Source organism: Corvus kubaryi, unplaced genomic scaffold (genome assembly GCF_017639235.1).
Source record: "Corvus kubaryi isolate FWS band 111438036 unplaced genomic scaffold, C.kubaryi_AGA036_p1.0 137, whole genome shotgun sequence".
In the NCBI taxonomy this organism is placed as follows: domain Eukaryota; kingdom Metazoa; phylum Chordata; class Aves; order Passeriformes; family Corvidae; genus Corvus; species Corvus kubaryi.
The window spans coordinates 22,380,675-22,396,099 of NW_024580671.1; positions in this window are offsets into that span (position 1 = coordinate 22,380,675).

A 15,425-nucleotide genomic window follows, 5' to 3' on the forward strand; every position below is an offset into this window, starting at 1 on the left:
TTCTCTTTTCTCTTTTCTCTTTTCTTTTCTTTTCTTTTCTTTTCTTTTCTTTTCTTTTCTTTTTTCTTTTCTTTTTTCTTTTCTTTTCTTTTTTCTTTTTCTCTTTCTTCTGCTTGTATATTTTCTTAAGTGATATCTTTATAATTTTATATTGTTATATTACTATAGATAATAACCAAAATGGGTACATCCCTCCTTTCCACTGCAAACAAATTTTTCTAAAATAAACCCTAAACACACCCACACCCCCACACATGTAAACACTGGTCATTCAGTGTCCTTTCACTCTAACCCACCCCAAGGGATCTATTAACAAGAACCCCAGCTACCCTCGCCTTCAGGGGTGGGTTGTAACATACTACTAGGCAGCAAATTAAGCAATCATTCAGACATCATGTTTCTGCCACCAGCGAATTTATAACACCTTTATCTAGTATAACAGTCCTGGAACAGATCAAGAATGTAATAACTACATGAATATCTGAAATTGGATACTGTACGTAGTAAACTAAATTTGGCTAATTACCACTGAATTTACAAATATGTCATTCTCAACTCTCCTTTAAGTCAGATTTTTACAATTATTTATTCCTAAGATTGAAAAATATTTGCTTTTCTATCTGAATAAAGGCCATAAAATACAAGAGAAAAAAAATCTTGATTAAATTTAAAACACCCTTACATAGTTGAGAGTCTTTAGAATGGAGGATGTTATCTGCTGTTCAAGTATCATGAGGAATTTTACATCTTTCTCATGGACCTTCTTCTGATGTTTTAGAATGATGTCATTGAATACTCACTTTGCTCTGGGTAAAGTCAAGTCATGGACATAATATCATGGCTTCTGATTAGTTCACTGCAGTGTTGGATGGTTTAAGGGTAATTTTCACATCTGGAAATAAAAGTATTTAGTAAAAAAAACTTCTATAAAATAAAGAGAAAAGCTGTATCAACTGCTAGAGGAGGAGACAAGGCTTATAACCTTTCCCATGAGCCAGTCATTAATTACAGTTAGGCATGGGGTACATTTGGCCAAGCTCCCTAGGTCTCCATTTTCATGTTGTAGTGCATACAAACAGTCTTTTAATGGCTTCCTCTGAAGCCACTGTAACACAGCTGTAGCTGTAATGTAAAAAGAAATCATGCATGGACAACACAATGGATTAATCATTAGAACTCTGTATCATTCTATAGAAGTTATGTCTTTCTCTTTGCTCTGCATCGTAAATATAAGTATAGTAAGATGACTGTTCATAATGTGACATTATAATACTTTCAAGATTCCTTTGGAAAACCTATTCAATTATTTCCAATGGCAAGGAGGAATGAAGTGCTAGTGTTAGTACATTAAACTAATAGTTTAAAAAAAAAAAGCACAGATATTAAGATGCTACACTAATCATACATGGCTGGTTATGAGTTTCTCATACTAGGGTGGTGTTTCACTAAAAATGCCTTTTAACATGGAAAAAACCCCAAAACCCTCCATGATGAATTTTCGTTCTTAGATTCTTTACCACAAGGGAGGATTCATCCAATATAACTTTGCTGCATAGCTAGTACATTATCTTAGGCGTGCAGATACAGAAGCACCCCTGCAGAATCACTGACTCCTGATATTCTAGGCCTTTCTTTAAGATAATTGTCTAGTTACTGACTATAGAGAGAGTGCACAGACTCCCACTGAAGTTATTGTCTCTTCTAATTTTAGATGTCTGTGGTTCTCTGTGTGACCTTGTCACATATCTGGTGGTGATCCTGTGAATTTGTACACTTAGGGAGACACTTAAATCTAGGTGTCATGATCCAGAACTGAATTCTAGAAAGAGATCATATTTTCATTGCTAAATCACAGATGATTAGGGAGAAAGAGCATAATCAGAGATCAAAAATGAAAGAGAACAGAGAATCAATCTGCATCTTCCTCATTAATTACCATATTATGTGCAGGCTTGAACTTTAGTTTCTCTCTTATCCAGAGAAGAAGTTTCTCTCAAACAGAGAGGACTCGTAAGAAGACTTCTCGTGATATTCTGCAAGGATTGGACTAGACTGTATGCTGTTCAGTTTCATTATCAAATTTTTGAAAGTAAACTTAAAATCACTACTAACGTAATCACTACATGTCCTGGGATCATGGCAGGAGAATAATTTAGAATCTTTTTGATTGGATGAATGACTGCAGCATATTAAAAAAGAGAATGCTGAAATGCTGCAAGGTATAACTAGACTGTATTTAGAAACCAGAGAAGAAATTAAGGATACCAGATGACCATATCTGGAAACTGGTGACTCTAATGAATAATGTAGTCTCAGTTCCCAATATGATGCTGTGGTAGAAGAGACAATGCAGACTTTTAAGCAATAGAAAGAGGTTTAAAAGGGAAGATGAATAATGATTATTTTATCTGACCGCAGTGTTTTTCTGATACTGGAAGACTCTATTAATTTCTAGCATTCTCAATCTTAATGTAAATTTAAAAAACTGATGAAGAATAAAAAAAAATAATCATAAAAGGTATTAAAAAGTTGGATACTCTTGAGACTTAAATAGCTTGATTTTACTATGTATCAAAAAGAAAACGGAATCATTATTGTTTTACAATGTTTGTGTAAGTATCTTCATAGATGGAAAATGTCAGTTACTCTATTTTTAAAGCTATAATAAGAACCACTGACTGGATCATGAAAACAGACACATTTGAATTTGAAAATTTAGTTATCCTCTTTAATTGAAAAGGTAATTAAGCCCTGGAACCAACTGTCAAATGAATTGTAGAGTATCCATCTCTCAGTATCTTGGGTTTGATATACAGAATGATATGCTTTACTCGAATGCAAGTTTTCCTGTAATTAGGACATAAATCATCAGGCTCGATACAAGGATTACTGGATGAAATGCAGCACCAGCCAAAAATAAGAGATCACAGTAGTTATTTAATTGTCTCTCCTGGCCTTAATTTCTAAGAAACTGTTAGATATAGTAATGGGTCAGATTCCCAGCTGTCAAAAATTGGAAATAGAGCTCCTGATTTGAGCTGTTTCTGGATTGTTAATAAAACAATTTTTTCTCTTGTTAAATACACTGAGTACACTACTACAGCTACCATTGGTAAACAGTTCACTGGAAATCTCTTCAGGTTTTGAGTGTAATGATAAATTTGTTTTCAGTTAAACTTAATGTGCTGATGCAGTATTTGGTTTGGCTTTCAGTTATTAAAACAAGGGATACTATACTTTTGCAACATTCTTACACTTAACTAGCACTGACAAGATATGTCATGAAGAGTCTACCTCAAATCTACTTGTTTCTATCTTTTTCTAAAATACCTTCTTGAATAGAACCTGCCCAACTAAATGTATTTAATATTAGTCACTAAAATTAGAGGAAGAGAAACTGAATGAGACCAGGTCATTAAGTCAAATGATAACAGCTCTAGTCCCTCTGAAATTTTTCACATGATGCTTGTAATCTATGCCAATATCCCTAACTGCTTTTTAAAAATTTAAATGTGTAGGAGACTTGAAAGTCAAAGGTCTCTGTCTTATTTCAGTAACAGAGTTAAATTAATGTTGCATAAGAAGGAATATTGACTTTATAGCCAGAGCATGAACCAAGTAGGTTTAGTGGGTCTTAATTCATGTCTCACTCACACTGTGGTCTTGGCATTTAACCATAACACTGTAGAGAAGCAGGAGTTTGGTTCCAGTGATACAGGTATATTAAAGGAAGTTGTATGTAATTCGATCTAAAAGAAGCAGCTATGTATTCAATTTCTTAATAAAGAATCTGTCTCAACTCTGAGATGTGGATTGAAGAGTTTAAAGATTAAATTACTGTTTCATAATCTGCAGAGTTGTGCAAGAAGCCTGGCAGACTCTAATGGAAGCTCTGATTGAAAAGACTTTAGAGGGTCATCTCTCTCCAGCAAAGGAGAATACACAAAAAGACCAGGTCATATAAATGAACTCTTTCTCTGTGAGGATGAAAATCATATTCTTGTTGTTCAGCATACTCACCTTATATTGAGCTCAAATTCAGATCTGTTCTCAAGTATAGACCTACTCCCCACTTGCCTTAGATACAATTCTGAGAATAGCCAGTTTGGGTTTCCAGTGTCTTTTAACATGGGACTAAGTGACTATCTTTTTACAGCGGGGATAAACCACGTATTTGATACTTATTTTAGCAACCACCTGCATCCACTGCCTTTCCAAGAAGGCTGCCAGTGTTGCCTGTGGTGAGAACACTAGGGATCTGAGGGCTTCCTGAGTGAACTGCTTCAGACTGGGGTGGACCTGGCAGCTGAAGGTAGTGGCAACCTATGGGAAGAACTTGGTATGTCAAACTGTTAGGGAATGCAACTGGTATTGGGTGTGCTACAGGGTGAATATCACACAACTGATGTCTTTTAAAGTAGTATGAAAAGTGCTCTGATGTATTTATATGTCAGGAGAGAACTAGATGAAAAAATAATCAGATTAATTTGTCTTAAATCAAAGCCAATCAGCTTCGTAACGTGAAAAGCTATGTTGAAATGCATTTTGAGAGGATCCAAAACCTAAACCACTTTCCGTTCTTCACAGATATTTTGGGAGAAAGATGTATGTAGGAGTTTCATATAGTATTTAAGGAAGAATCAAGGTCTGCTCACCTTGGCAAGTTTCAAAAATTATGGATTTTTTTGATGTTAAAGTGAAATGTGTGAGGTATAAGCAAACCGAAACAGAATGATAATTCTGAAGCAAATCTCACTTCAGTTGAAATTACCTACTTTGTCAGAATTCTGACTGAGACCACTGCTACTATAAAAATAATTGATGGGTTACATAAAAGAAATTGTTGACCTTATTCCAGTTTCTATTAAAAATACACACAAAACTCTGCCAAGCTGGCATCTTTGTAGGCACTTTCAAAGATAAGGTCAAGAGCTGAAAGTGAAAAGGGATTGAATTACCCAAAGCAAATATAAAGAGGCATATGCTCAGACAAGTGGCAAACAATTTTATACAGCAACTTGCCTGAAGCAAAAAAATATCGTAGGAAACCTAGTCTTCCAGATCTCAGTCAAGAGCAGTGAAAAATTTTTATCTAGTCTGGAATAGTGGTGGAATTGGATGCTGTTTTCTTAGCAAAGATTTAAGTTACTGTCAGCAAGATAGAAATGTTACATTTCTGTCATTTTCTTCGAAGGAAACTGGGCTTTTGAACTATATTTGAAATACAAGTTGTGGGTTAAAAACTATAGGGAAGAAGCTCTTGGCCACTGCCACATTACTGGGGAGACAACAACAAGCTTTTAAAGTCTGTTGAGAAGAATATTGCATGATTGCAAGTGCTGCATGTTGTGTGTAGTCAGCAAAGGAACTGAATAATGAAATACTCTGTATCTTTTGAATGATAACCCTCAGACAAGCTAAGGAAGCAGGTGCTACAAATGCTCAGAGCCCAATTTTCACCTTAGGAGTAATGTCTACTTTTCAATGTTTTGTTGTTTTTATTCCAGTTGGTCCCTGAAAAACAAAAAAAAACCAACAAAAAGCTCCCCCAAATCCCCCCCCGAATGTTAAAGATCACCTTAGGCTTTTAAAAACAAGAGTAGCATTATTTTCTGAAAAGGAACTTAAATTATCATATCAACTGTAACATATATATAAATCAGAATAATTCCATTCTTCTTAAATCTGAAATAGGAAACTGCAAAAACTTCTGTTTTGACCTTATTAAAGTTCTTCCTTTCCCTGAAGTGTTTTACTGCCATAAAAATTTATTAAAATTGACATATTCTTGCAGAATATGTAGATTTTGACAAAACTGGCTTTTTTTCTAGGTGAAAGGACGGGTCACGGGATGATTTTGTACAGTGCTAGTGAGGAGTACTGTGCCATGTATACAGCACATGTATCTTCAGGTACTCAGTGCCATTTGATTACCAAGGAATCCTGTATACAACAAAGTGCTTCCCATTGTAAGTAAAAATCAGGTTAATGACCAGCTGAGGAATCTGAATGAATATAAGTCTATGGGACATTGCGAGATGCATCCCAGAATCCTGAGGAAATTGGCTGTATGTAACTGCCAAATCACTCTCCATGATATTTGAAGAGCCAGGTCAGTCAGGCACAGCCCCTGCTGAGAAGGGGCTGGTGGGTGCTGGTGGATGAGGGTGCTGGTGGATGAGAGGCCGGACATGACCCGGCAATGTGCACTTGCAGCACAGAAAGCCAAATGTATCCTGGGCTGTATCCAAAGCAGCATGGCCAGCAGGGCGAGGGAGGGGATTCTGTCCCTCTGCTCTGCTCTGGTGAAACCCCATCTGCAGTGCTGCATCCAGGATGGACATCAACATGTTGGACTGAGTCCAGAGGAGGCCACCAAGATGATTAGAAGGATGGAGCACCTCTGCTGTGAAGAAAGGTTGAGAGAATTGGGATTGTTTGTCCTGTGGAAGGGAAGGCTTAAGGGTGACCTAATTGCAGCCTTCCAGTACCCGAAGGGAGCTTGTTGGAAAGATGGAGAGAGATTTTGTCCAAGAGCATGAATGACAGGACAACAGGGAATTGCTTCAAATTGAAGGAGAGTAGGTTTAAATTATATATAAGGAAGACATTCTTTACTGTGAGCGTGGAGAGGCACTGGAACATGTTTCCCAAAGAAGTTGTGGACATCCCATCCCTGGAAGCGTTCAAGGCCAGGTTGGGTGGTGCTTTGAGCAACCTGGTCTAGTGGAAGGTGTCCCTGCCCACAGCAAGAGGATTGGAACTATATGATTTTTAAGGTCTCTTCCAACCTAAGCCATTCTGTGATCCTATAATATAAAAGGATCCCAGTATCCTCTGCTGCTGTGTGCCCTAATCATGTGGGGGCAGGGCAGAGGGCAGTGAAGCCACAGCTTTTTGTTTTTAACCCATTCTTTCCACCTTTCCACCTTTCTTGCTGCAACAATTGGTACTACTGTGACTCAGATGCTTCATCCTGAATCTTTGCCTTTCTTTCAAACGAAGGGCACTAACATCTTGGGATTTTTATTCTATAAAACATTACAGTTGGAAAAGTTTTCCTTCCTAATTTGGACTATAGAACATGTTTGCCTAACTATATCCTGCCTCATGGAGTCACCTAACTTTTGTGTACAGCCACACTATTTTTTTCCCATGATGGTAGGGCAATTAGCCTCATTGCAATAAAATATTTCTTTTCTCTTTTTCACTTATTATTAAATGAACTTTGAATGCTTAGAATCACTTATCCATTTAGTACTCCCCCAATCCTTGTTTCAAATAAAACTTAGTTGACAATGAGTTCGTGTTTTCTTACATACTATTGCTAAAAATATCAGCGAGTATAGGGCACAAACCCAATTCCTGAACAATTCACTGTGAGTACATACATGAAATATTGGTTTGCAATTGCATTTTCTTATGTATTATAATAGCTAGCACAGATTTAATATACTTAATTTTGTATTGGCTTATATGTTGTGTGGGACTAAGTAAACTTGCAGAAATACCTAAGCATATTAGCACAATACTGTGACATTTATGATTTATTTTGCTTTTTGAAATTGGATTCCCTTAATAGCTGAACAGATAGTTTCTGTTTTGAGCAGGTAACTCATGTTTATTATTTAAATATATTCTATTATCTGAGCTAAATAAAATAAGAGTTTCCCATCAGGACAAAATACATCCTCAGGAGATTTCTGAGTCTTCATTCTTAATGCCAAAATATGTTGAAGAACTAGACTGCCTAAATTTTTGTAACAGAAACACTCCCATTTACCCCCTCTCTACTCATAGTGAGAGGACACACTGTGAACTAAATAGATCTAAATAGTGATACATTGGCAATGAAAATTGCTGAATAATTGCAGAGCACTGATGCTATTACCTCTTACACAATACTAGCAATAGCTTTCAGCTTCACAGCATTTTTTCTGAGCAAAAGGTTTTGTGTTTTCCAGAAAGTGGTATGGGGTTTTTTGAGATATAATTATGTCTCATCATTCACTGTTCCAGGGAGAAAACTATAGCATACTAAAATCTGAGTAGTGTCTCTGTAGCCTTTATCGTATTAGTTCTGTTGAATAATTTCTCTTACATTGTGCCAAGGAAATACATTATCACTCGACATCTCATGTGAGAGTAATGGGGAAGGAAGTAAGTCTTCTAGTATTTTAAAAGTATTTGGATAACCAAATAGTATTTTAAAAATTAGGTAAATTTTGGGAATTGTTGGGTAACCAGTAAGAGATGGTGAGGGGGATGATACTGGTCTGTAATGATACTTACAAATAATTAAAATAATACTTTTTAATAGCACTTTTTTCCTTATGGATATATGCTCTCACTCTTTCCAGTATCACACATAATGAACTACTTTTCATTTTATTCCGAAAATAATTTAATATTTGTAAAAGGTCACAGGGCAACCAGATAAACCAGATAAACTAAGTAAGGGATTGGCTACCTCTTCAGCAGCCTACAGGATGCAAAGAGCTTTTCAGGAAGAGCAACAATGCTATCAGACATTTTTTCTTGGCTCAGATGGTGACTTAGCAGAAATCTTTGCAAATTTGCCCACAGACTTCTGAAAGTCCTTATCTGAGAAGTTTGAATTTTTACTATAATTGGTGGAAATTTTGCATACCTAATTAACTAAACAATTGCACTGAATTGCATTTGGAAAAGATTATGTTAGTTGACACTTTTTCATTCTGATCACTCATTTTCTATAACATGTGGTTTTCTTCTTGTTTTAAATGTTGAAAAAGTTATTCATGAGTAGTGTTACATTGGTCAGCTCTGGAAATGAGATTCCCCTATCTCAGATACTTGTGCTGATGGGCCTTACTCTGAAGGTCATGTGCAGTGTGGAATTAGTCTAAACATGGACATACAGAGGAGGCACAGAACGCTTCTGAAGAGCGACATCAAACCAAGTTGACAGTTGGTTTTTTTACATACATCTATTCAGTAGTGTTTCTATTAGTTGTACAAATATATCAAGTACTAACCTATACAGGAACACCACCACAGTATTTCTTCACTCATAAGCCCCTATGATTCATGGCACCCACAGAAAGAAGCTAAGGAATCATAAATTTCTAGCTGGGATTTGAGCCAACGCAAAAACAGAAGGCTTAGCTGATGAGAATAAGGATTTAGGATTCTTGTCCTACAATAATTAATTATGAGTTTCTTTTAGTTCAGCAGGCAGTGGATCACGACCTGTCAGACAGAAGGGAATTATTTTAACTCTGCCAGTCAGTGGCAGAATCTTAACAAGGAGTTTTCACAATAAAGAAAAAGCTTTGATTATCATTCAAGAGAAAAGCATCACAGATCAAGAATAGCTGTTTGCCTGTTATCTTCCCTGTGCCAACTTCTAACAGGAAAGCACTGCATTTTGTTAGAAAGAAATTTGTGGCTTAAGTTACTTTAAATCACTCACTTTTACTGCCTTCAGACTTAGCATGAATGAAGACAAATTAAAAAACAGAATAAGCAGAGAAAGATGATTGATGGAACTAATGAAGTTTATCTTCTAATAAATTGGTGTCCTGAAGTTAGATTTTCTGAAAATATGCAAGCTCTGGACTAAAGCTTGTGCTATGTGTGGAATGTTCATTAACATGTTTTGTGGTGTGGATTCTGTGGTTTCCACTAAGAACCCTGGAAGTGTTCAAGGCCATGTTGGATGAGGTTATGAGCAGCCTGCTTTAGTGAAAATTGTCCCTGCCCATGGCAGAGGAGTTAGAACTGGATGATCTTTAAGCTCCTTTCCAAACCAAACCATTCTATGACATCAACAACCAAATTCAGATAAACTGTCATATAATTTCAGATCATAATATTTCTAGTTAATCAAAATTGTCTGTATTGCAGAATATACATCCTTGAACTATATCCAACTAGATAATAACAGAATTGGGCTTAGATCAGTGCCATGTGTCTGATTTATGGACCAGATGCTAAGATAATAAGACAGGGAAGTAAACATATCTGTCAAAATTTATAAAGCCTTTTCTATTGATATTTTTTCAATATGTTTTGAAAATAAAATATTTCATAATGGTGATGCTAGAAAGCACTCCTTTCATTCTAACAAAAGGCCTGCAGAAAAGATAGGCAAAAACTGTACTACTGTTCTTGGCAACTCACCATTCCACATGTATTCTGAAGCAGATTTAATTTAAATTAAATAGAAATAAAAATTATTTACCATTGCACCCTAATGACTGTAATTTTCACACAAGCTGTTACTTACAGACACAGTATGCTGCACCCTGTAATATCTTTCCTGTTTTTCTGTCTAGAGGAAAAAGTCTTGCTGCATACATTTTTAATCACTAGACAGAAAACTCTGGACTCCACTGGAAAGGTTAATATGAAAGTAAAACAGAAAAATTCTTTTTTTTTTTTTTTCTGTTTTGGTGGCATTTATAGCTTTTCAACTGGCTCATACACCAATACTTACATTTAACAAAATGATACTATCCTGTGTTCTCTTACCCAAGGGTACTTAATTCCATCAGGATATCTGTATTAACCATTTAACTCACCAAATGGCTATTATCCTGCTCATTAAGTGTTGTAGCCAAATCTCTCCATTATAACTGCAAGTAGGTAAACTCTTCAGTGCCAGATGGTTTACAAATTGGTCTCATCACAGAGTAACAGATGTCATCACACTCACAATTTGTTAGTATTACAAATCCTCCTCCTCCTGTGAACTTAGTATGACAGAGTTCACTAATTTAATTGTCAACTTAGCAATTGATATGTATTAAAACCTATTATCAAATAAAAATTTACTAATTTACTAATTAGCAGAATATTAGGATTTCCTCAAACACCCAACTTGAGAGTCAGTGGAAGACCAGTTGGAAATAGATGCATGGTAAAAATCAGACTGGCTTTGCAAGTGCAATTTTAGAGCATGTTAGGTGAATAACTGAAATGGCTTTATTTAGTTTCTTGCCAAACACTGTAAACTTTTTTTTGCTATGTAGGAACATTCAACTGTTCATGCCAAATGAACAAAAATAAATCACAGCCTACCCTATGCCATGAAAGTTCCTCCCTGAAAAAGATTTATCACTTAGTCTTCATGTTCTTGTACATTACAATTTCAGTAAATTACTTGAGGGAATTTCAAGACTAATGCATGAAAACAGCACAAGTTTTATCTTTAGGAAACAGCTAAATGTAATTTTGTGTCATCTTCTATTTGACTGGGACGACTTAACTGAGAAGCCTTCAAAATAGTTAAAGAGTTTTCTGGCTTTAAAAGTTTATTCCAAAATTCTAAATGGATCTTAGGCTGCAAATGGTTTTCACACAGTGAGATGGGTAAATGACACACCTTCAGTATTCTCAATTAGGATTTATATATCTGCCTGTTTTGAAAAAGAGAAAAAAATACTTTATTTCCTTCTCATAAAGTAGCTGAAGTAAAAGACAGGAAATGATGGGGTTTTTTTTTCATACCAGCATGTCTGGGAACAAAACATTTATGATTTTGATCCCTAGTAGAAGTGGCCCTTTCATAAAACATATTTTCTCCATTTAACTCAGGTGCACTAGGTTCACTCAGCTCTTCCTTCCAGTGGGACCTGGAGAGAATCTTAGGTCTTAAGGGAAAGTTAATTCAATTAATTTCAGAATCTAGGTGTCTTCTCTCTTCCCAGTACTTTGTGTGTGACCACTGTCCATGGTTAGCCTTCTCAAACAACTTGATCCATCTTTTGCTCTACACTTTTCTCCTCCCAGACATGCAATCCACAAGTACTTATTTTTTGGCCTTTTGTCACAGTTTTGCAACATCTGTTCCCTAATTTGTCATTTCTAATGTGACTATGAAAGTAATCTTGGTTTTATAATTTCATTACTGATACAGCTACTTTGGATTCTATTCCTTTCAAGGACTTTAATACTACCCTTTGAACTGGATAGTTTGACTTCAGCTATTTCTCACTAATTCCCCTTCAATCACCTGAGAAATCCAGTCTTTCCCCATGGCACTATCCTTAACTTTTGACAGCTTTTCACTTTTTTTTTATTACATACAATTTATTCTGTTTTCATTCACTACTTATATTCTGTTCAGTTAGCTAAACCTCAGGCCAGGGCCCAGTCCTTTGTTTGCATAGAAAAATCTTAAAGGGTAAGAGGCATCCTATGTAATAATCATAGTTTTAGAATTTTGGAGTATGACTTTTGTCTGCCTGTAGATAACATTTTCTACCCCCGCTTAAATTTTTTTAATTGCTCTGCGGTAGCTTTTAGCAACTTGGTATCTAATGTATCTATCTGATATACATAGTTCTCTATGACTGTAATTTTTAAGAATTTCATAATATTGAAACATTTTTTTGTTAAATACTGTCTTGATTGGTGAAATAATACTGTCCACATTTGTGTCAGCTCCTTATCTAATGACTCTTAAAAAGATAATGCATAGGCAAAAAACAGATGTCTCTTCCTTTCTTTCTGGATGTGTATTTCCAAATGTTTATGCAGTCAGGCAGCAAGGTTTAGAACTTTTGTGGCCCCAAAACTGTTTATTCTAATAGTCAAGAGGCAATGAAAAAAAGATTGTCCTACATGCCTTATGGTACAGTGATTATGAAAAGATCAACATCCTTTGGACAAGGAGGCCTCGGAGAGAAGGGCCCCTGTCCTTAAGGTGCTCTTACTCCAGTGCTATTTTAAGAAAAGTTACTCTAGTTGCATTCACTGTGTATTTCTGATGAGGTTCTTTATGTTCTGAAAACTAAGATGTACGGATATATATTGTGAAGCATTCAGCTCAGCATAATCCCATAATCAGCTCATAATAATCCCAAAGATTGATGAATCACACAAAAAAAATTGTCCATAGGATCTGAAAGTAGACAAGGTATAAAGTTTTTCCTTCAGAGACATCCTCTCTCTCTTTACTGAGTGGGGATCAATTTACATCATTCCAAGTCATCTAGAAAAGACCCATTTGATAAACATTATAATGGTCACCTTAGAAGTGTAGAGAAAGCAATTTCAATTTTCCTTCAGTAACATAACACTGAGAGAGGCTTTCCTGTGGCCTTTCAGTGCTCCATGACACATGTCAAAATATGCTACATAGCTGAAAAGCATAAAAATGAGGACCCACACGGCAGTGACATGTCAAGTTCAAAAGTACGTTGTAGGTCTCATTTCCTTTAAGAGCTCAGTTACTTCAGAACCTCATGCATTAGCTTTGTGATTACAGTGTTCATTGGGGAAGATCCCCAGAAAAGAGGAAAAGCTGCACTTCCCATTTCTGTGGACTGTGATTTACTTTGTTAAAAAAAAAAAAAAAAAAGAGAGAGAAAAAAAAGAAATTAGAAAAAAGAAAAGAAAAAAGAAAACAGAAAAAGAAAAAAGGTTCACTAGGACAGAGAGAATCTGTTGACTCATAGACACAAGTGGCAAAAGCCACCAGCAGGGAGGGAAAAAAAATCTACATTCTAATTTTCGATACAGGAGGGAGAGATTATGTATTTTACATTACACATGGTGAACAGAGTGAACCATTTTTGAAGCTCCCTTACTCACAGCTGATCATTAGGCCATAACTCATGTGAACATGATCATTTTCCTTAACAATTTTATTTCCACTTCACTGAGGAATTTAAATATGTGATGAATTTAAAATCCAAAACATGTAACATTAAAGTTGTGCTTTGCTTGAATAATATCTTCTGTTGTGCTTAGTTTCATTCATGCCCAAAGGCTTTTTTCTTGCCATCAGTGGTTTTCTTTTAATTTTTATTAGTGAAAATGTTTGCACCTGTGTTGCATTTTTTTCTAATGGGGTCAGTTGTCTCACTCTGCTGTACCTTTTGTCCCTTCAGATTATCTCCTACACCTTCCTCTATTTCTATTCTAATACCTTTCTATTCTACACCTGAAGAGGCTTCAATGAAAACTGGCACAAAAGCTGTCCTAGAAAGAATATTCAATGATCATATAAAAAAAAAAGCCCAAAGAATTGCTAACTAAAAGAAATGTTTGTCTTTTTAAGATGAATATTTGGTTGTTATTACAATTGTTTCTGCTTTCCTATTTGTCTAAATCTTCTGATGGTAGGTATTTTGCTTCTTAAGTGTATGACTTTATTTCATAAGTAACCTTTATATATTTCAACCCACAAAATTCTCATATTAGCAATTTCAATGTCTTTCCCCAACTTGGATTATTTCCTCTTTGATGTCTCTTTATGAATATGCGTTAAATTAAACATTGCTTAATGAATGGAATTTCACTATGAAAGAAGAATAGGTGATTCAGTTCCTGATGGCAGTATACAGACTTTTTTTTCCATGGCAAATATATATTAATTTTTTAAACCCATTTAGAGAAGATTTATTTCAATATTCACTTCTGTTTTCCTGCAGCAGAATTTACAGTCATCAAATATTTTCCTTCATTTTCACCTTCTTGTGTCCAAATTCTATTTTATAAATACCTCAAGAGTTACTTGTATTGGGAAGGTGCAAGAGATGTGAGATATTCAGGACAAAAAATAAGATCTAATAGAAGATTCAATGGTACTTGCAAGTTAGGCAGTCAATTAAGCTCAACAATGTCTTTCAACATTTTTTTAAAGAAATTATATAAAACTTTTTGTAGGAGGAAGAATCCAATCATGGAACTTTTTAGGAGACTGTTGGAGTTCTGTTCTAGCAAAGTAAATGTGTATACTGTTGTAGTATTACTCAACATGGTTTAATGTAACTTTACAGACAAAGGCATAGAGTTTGGCCCTCCTGGAGCAAAGCAACAACTAGATGGGGAAACACAAATTAAAAGTGTTCCTCAGAGACATGCTACAGGCCACTAATTTGGGAATCTACCTTTGACAAAAGTACTACTGGAAACAATATTGAATGATGTTTCTTCAGTGTGTGTCCATCTTCTGGACTTGGTCATTTAAATGCAAAGTCCCACTTTAGTCACTTAAATTGTATTTGAATATATAACTTAAGCATTTCCCTCTTTTATCGTAAAGGGCATATCAGTCTAAGAGAAAAAGAAATGGGCAAACCCAGTTGTTTAAAATCAAAGACAAGTTTTTCCATCATATAAAAAAATAACAATTATTGCTTCTCCCTTACAGTCACACACAGATTGTTCATCACTAATAATTTTTAAACCCCAACCATTTTGTAAGTCTGTGTGTATTTCAACTCTGTGACCAAAATTTAGAAGTTCCTCCAATGTATGTCTTTCTGACTGTAGTTGGGAGCTACTTGTCAACTTGCTCAAATTTAAGACAACAGATACAGTAAATTGTGGCTGATTGATGCAGAAGGTGTACATTTAAATTTGATAATTAATTAAAATCTTATTAACAAGCTGCAAAGTCAAATTATTGATGCAGGAATTCAGTTTTATGT